Source organism: Sminthopsis crassicaudata, chromosome 1 (genome assembly GCF_048593235.1).
Source record: "Sminthopsis crassicaudata isolate SCR6 chromosome 1, ASM4859323v1, whole genome shotgun sequence".
NCBI classification, from domain to species: Eukaryota; Metazoa; Chordata; class Mammalia; order Dasyuromorphia; family Dasyuridae; genus Sminthopsis; species Sminthopsis crassicaudata.
In genome coordinates, this window is record NC_133617.1 from 57911595 (window position 1) to 57918253 (window position 6659).

Sequence of the window (6659 nt, forward strand, 5' to 3'; positions counted from 1 at the left end):
TCTCCCAGGGGTCCCGACTGGAATATGATTGCAAGTAAGAGCTTCCTCAAGACTTCCTGGCTCATGGAACAGGAAACCTCTTCACCAAATAGTGTTTCATGGGCTAAAACCTTCAGGAAGCCTTTACTGTTACCCTCCCCATCCCCTCCTCACAACAGCTACCCCAAGTCTTTTCCACACAAAGGGACCCAGCAAAATTGGTTTCCTTTAGTTTAGACCTGGGGCCCTCCGGCAGGACCCCTGTTTCCTTCAAATAAGAAGGGACTCCCCAAAGAGGCCCTCTTATTCAGGCTTTCCTCCTTTTTATATATTTTATTTTCAAAGAATGCTTTTATTTTACCCTTTTATGAATTACATGTAAAAATGATTTTTTTTTTTTTTTTTTTTTTTTTTTTTTTTTGCTGAGGCAATTAGGGTTAAATGACTTGCCCAGAGTCACACAGCTAGGAAGTGTTAAGTGTCTGAGATCAGATTTGAACTCAGGTCCTCCTGACTTCAGGGCTGGTGTAGACGGTCATTTTAAAAACTATTGTTGAGTTTCCAAATTCCCTTTCCCTCCTCTGCCTCCCTCATTGATAAGGCAAACACTTTGATATAGAGTATACATGTTTAGCCATGCAAAAGATACTTCCATTATTAGCCATACTTTAGAAGAGAACACAGACCAAAAAGAAAAAAAACAACAACATAAGAAAAAGGAAATCTTATTTTTAAAGTGGATACTTTGCTCTGCATTCAGACTCCATCTGAATAAGGTAGATAGTGTTTTTCATCATGAGTTCTTCAGAATTGTCTTAAGAGCTTTGCATCTGAGATCATTATACAATGTTGCTACTATTATGTACAATGTTCTTTTTACTCCCTTTAGTTTGCATCAGTTTGTGTCAAGTCTTCCCAGGTTTTTCTGGAACCATTCTGATTGTCACTTCTTAGAGCACAATAATAATCCACACCAATTATATACCAGAGTTTATTCAGCCTTTTCTCAATTGATGGGCGTCCTCTCAGTTTCTAATTTTTCACTTCAAAATATAAATATTATAAATATATTTATATAAATATGTAACATAAATATTATAAATATAATATATTTATATAAATATATAACATAAATATTATAAATATATAAATATTTTTGCACATATGAAATTTTTTCCTTTTTCTTTGATGTCATCATGATATAGATGTAGTAGTCATATAAATGGGACAAAGAATATGCACAGTTTTATAATCCTTTGGGCTATAAGGGACCATATTGCCCCCCAAACCAGGGCTCTCTGAGAGTGAGAGAGTTGTACTTTTCCCCAGTTTCTGATCACAGAGAAAATATCTCAGACTGGAAGCTGCCACTCGGCCTCTGTCTGCCCCTCAAATTACAGACATTAGGGGGCTCCCTGAATGGAGGAACCAGATCTTAATTGGGACTCCCCAAGGTCAAGACCACATATATTGTGGCCTGGATGGTCACCCTTTTAGAGATATTTTATGCAAAGATGTTCTCATCCTAGTTGACAGAGGAGCCACCTCAAGTGAAGAAAGGAGAGGAAATGCAAGATGTTAAGCACCCACAGATGGGTCAGCTTCTCTGGGCTAGGAAATTTGAAAAACATAGAACTTGCTTACAATGTGGCACATAGATAAAAATACATTGTATCAGTTTAAATTATTCAAATTTCTCCCATCCTATCACTTCCCTTTTTTTCTCCATTTGATAAGGGATCAGAGGAGTCAGACAACTCTTCAAAGATCACACAGCACTGATGGCATCCCCATTCACTTCCACCTACATCAAATGATCTCCAAGCTGTTGCACTCTTTCCCCAATCCTAGAATGACTTCCATCCTGGCCTTCCCCTTTTGGCCTCTCCCTCAGGGCTCAATTATAATCCTGCCTTCTTTAGGGAGCTTTAAATTTCTTTAAAAAAATAATTACTCCAAGGAACCTTCCCATGGCTCCCATGACCCACATTGACCTCCTCCACTCACTTGATGTACAGCACTTACCAGCTGAACATTTGGGACTTTAAGTGTCTTGGGAACGTAGGAGATAGTATGTCAAAGCTGGAAGATACTTTAGTAGTCATTATGCCTAATTATTCAAGTAGACCTGTGATCTCATCCATCAATTTGGGTGTTTCCTCCAGAGATACAGACCACCACTGATACAGTCCACCTTATGGGACTCTTGTCTATGTGTTACCATGAGTTTGTCTCGTGTTCCAATCAAGTTGCTGGCTTCCTGCCTATCATCTCTCGCCCTCATTACGTGACCAGTCCATGTTCTTCCCCCCCCCCTCCCATCATACATTTCCTTGAATGACAATCTTTACTTTCGTTCTTCAAAGTTCCTTACTGATTAGATACTGTAGCCTGTTCTTTTGGCACTATGTTCTTTTCCATGGTTTTCTATGTAACTAATATCCATTTTCAATTATTTGGACACCATGTTTCATGTCTCACAGCCATATAGTTAAACCACTAGAAAATTGACATTAAAAAGACAAACCTTTTTTTTTCCTGGAGACATTTGGGATCATTAAAAGAGCTTCACAATTTCCTGAAGGGAATCCAATTCATTAGCCTGCTCTTGTTTAATTCTGGACCCACTAATCTATCTGTGTGTACATACATTAATGATTGTATGCATGTATACTTGACATGAACACACATGTATCTATATGTATATATCCATAGTGTACACATGCATATCCCATATTACACATGTACACCTATAACTATATATGTCTGTCTGTATTTATCCATACCTCTAGATGTATATTCTATATACATATAATATTATATATACTGATATATAAGCTCCACAAATTGTCCATCCAACTGTATGTCATCATTTTGGCATAAGACACTTTTCATCCACTTGATTTTTCCTGGGTAGATGGCTAGGCCAACTTTTTTTTTTAATAGCCTTTTATTTTCAAAATATATGCAAAAGATAGTTTTCAACATTCACCCCTGTGAAACCTTGTGTTCCAAATTTTTTCTCCCCCCACCCTCTTCCCTAGATAGCAAGTAGTCCAATATGTGTTAAATGTGTAATTCTTCTATACATATTTCTACATTTATCATTCTGCACACGAAAAATCAATTCAAAAAGGGAGAACATGAGAAAGAAAATAAAAAGCAAGTAAACAACAAAAAAGTGAAAATATTATATTGTGATCCATATTTAATCCCCATAGTCCTCACTTTGGGTGTAGATGGTTTTCTATCACAAATTTATTGGAACTGGTCTGAATCATCTCATTGTTGAAAAGAGCCACGTCCATCATGTTTGATCATAACATAATGTTGTTATTGCTGAGTACAATGTTCTCTTGGCTCCCTCAGCATCAGTTCCTGTAAGTCTCTCTAGGCCTTTCTGAAATCATCCTGTTGGTCATTTCTTATAAAACAATAATATTCTATCACATTCATCATTATTCAGTCATTCCCAACTGATGGGCATTTGTTCAGTTTCCTGCCTGATTATTACAAACATGTTTGCACATGTGAGTCCTTTTCCCTTTGTTATAATCTCTTTGGAATACCCAGTAGAGATATTGTAGGATTAAAGGGTACACGAACCTCTTTCAGGAGGCTCTGAAATGTTGCAGATCTTGACGTAGTCAGAATGACATCTTCCAACTCCTCTTAATGCTAATAGTTTCCCTCTGCTTATTAGTTCCTGTTTATACAGTATATAGCTTGTTTGTACATATATGCTTGCTTGTTATCTCCTCCATTAGATTGTGAGCTTCTTGAGAGCAGAGACTGCCTCTGCCCCTTTCTGTATCCTAAGTACTTAGTACAGTGTGTAGCACATTGTTATTGTTCAGCCATTCAATTATATCTGACTCCTTATGACTCTTTGGGATTTTCCTGGAAAAGATACTGGAGTGGTCTGCCATTTTCTTTTTCATCTCATTTTACAGATGAGGAAACTAAGGCAAATAGGGTTAAATGATTTTCTCAGGGTATCCTAGCTAGGAAGTACCTGAAGCCAGATTTGAATTCAGGTCTTCCTGACGCCAGGCTTGGCACTTTATCCACTATGTCACCAAAATGCTTCAAGTTCAACATAGTGCTTAGCACATACCAGGTGCTTAATAAATGTTTATTAAAATTTTTTAAAAATAGGATTCTCAGGAAGACTTTATCTTTTAAAAATTTTATTTTCTCCAGTTACATATAAAACAATATTTTTGGAGTTATAAATGTACATTCATTTTTTTTACATATTTCCTTATGTGGAAGACCCCTTCTTTGGAAAATTCCTCTTCAGTGGAATCCTGCACTCTTCCATCACAATGACAGAAACCTTTACCAAAGACTTCTCCCTCATCTGATGTTTATGATTAGAAGATCATTGAACAAGGTAATCTCTGTTAAATCTTTCAAGGAATATGTAATAATTTTGATGTCTAAAAGGGAAGCATCTTGCTGAAAGAACACCTTTAAGGTGGCGTTTTGCTCCATGAAATCAAATCCTATAAGAATATAATCGATAGATATTAAGTACAATGGGTATCCTATGGTTTTGCACTTATTCTGGTCAGTTGTGTGATGGTAAAGATATAGCTCTCTGTGGAATATTGATTGCAAAAGCCTCACATCCTGGTTGAGGATGCCCTTGGTACATTGTAGAGATGATTCTCATAAAATTTTTCTTTAGATGGAAAAAGGTCAGTAGTTCTTTCTGTGCCTTTTTTGGATTAATAAGCTTTTGAAATTTTATTCATGCCTTTGCTATCTTCCCCTCCTTTAGAAATCTTATGAATTGAACCCCCAAACACTCACAGCTTTATAACTTCCAGGATGGATCTTCTCTATTTATATTTGTTCTAGCCCATTATTTTTGCTTTTGTTCTATTTATTGCCATTTCTACCTTCTCTATGAACACATCCAGGACCATGATGTTTGAGTCCAAGTTTGGTGGAACTATTATCCTTGACAATGAAAGTAGTTGTTATAAAAATCTTTGCAGATCTTTTTCCATTTTTCTTCTGTTTGTGGTCTTCTATCTATTTTTCATTAAATGCTCTTGGGACAATTGTACTTAATTTGCTCTCTCATAAGTCTTTTTGGGCTTTACATTCCACTGGTGTGCCAGAGCTCAGAAAGACCTGAGTTCAAATTTGGCTTCGGATATTTATTAGCTGTGTGATCTTGGGCAAGTCACTTACCCCAATTTGCCTCAGTTTCCTTGTCTGTAAAATGAGCTACAGAGAGAAATAACGAACCATGTTAGTGTTTTTGTCAAGAAAACCTCAAAAAGAGTCATGAAGAATTGGACGTTATTAAAAACAACTAAACCTTTCTCCTTTATGAGGTACTGTTGCTTCTAGTCATCCATCTCTGCTCTTCCAAAGATTTTACAAATGAGTTTATTGTCTAAATACATTGTAGAGTTTGATTGTCATCTCTTTTCAATAAATGTAGGTTTGCTGATCAAGCTACTTTTTAGGCTCTTTTGGTATCCTTGTTATAGAAATTGATTTATTTTAGTATAATTTCTTGTATAAAATGTTTGAACAGATCAGGATTGAGTTTTTCCATTGTTTACAATATTTTCTCCTTATTATTCTTTTTAATTTTGACCTTTAATAAATCAGATTGCTAGCTGATTTAGGAATGACTCCCATATCAAGTTTATTTCTTCTCTGTTAAAATAATGTTCATTTCATTTTTTTTTTGCGTGATATTCATTGTGGTATTAACCAGAACCTATTAATTCTTTTCTGGGGAAAAAAAAAAAAAAGGATGCAGAAGGACAGCTAGTTGGTGTAGCAGATAGAGCATCAGCTTTGAAGTCAGAAGACCCTGAGTTCAAATTTGACCTCAGACACACTTTCTGGCTGTGTGATTCTGGGCAAGTCACTTAACCCCAATTGCCTGGGGGGGGGGGAAAGGATACATGATGTGAAGGTTTGAGGTGTTTGTGAAGTCTCCATATCCTTGGGGTCTCTAATTTCTTATTCTTCATCTATGCTTTTCAATCTATTTCTCACCATTCTCACCTGTTCCTACTTTTGTTTTCAAATCATTGAACACCAAATCATATGCTTATTTAATTTAGACTGTCTTAATTAATTTTTTAGTAGCGTTTCTCTTCCTCTTATCCTATACAACTGGTGCTGGCACATAAGCTGTCATGATTTTAATGGCAATCTTTTTGCACACAGTTATCATAGGCACTGAAATAGGAGACAGCCACCTGTTCCCATGAAATGATGTCTCTTGTTGTCTTTGAATATGTGATAAAACCCAATTCTGCCAGTTTCCTTCTTTGCCTCTCCAAGGAGCAGTGGTGAGCCATCTTTACACTTAGCTATATCTTTCATCTGATATTTCTTAGGCAGGCATTCTGAACTTGAGTTCTATGACGCTATTTGTGTGAATGTATTTTTAATATTTTGACAATTGTACTTCAATAATTTATTTTCTTTAGAATCCTATGTACGTGATTTATGCATTCAGCGATATTGTTCAGAAGTTGTGATGGATGTTTGTAATCACCATTATGACAGTCTGAGTTAGGTGGATTGGTGGAGTTTAGTTGGAGTTCTGAGCTGTATTGGGTTTAATTGATCAGATATATTTGGAAGCAATATGGCTTTTGTGGCAGTAATAAATATAGTAATGATGATGATGTTAATAA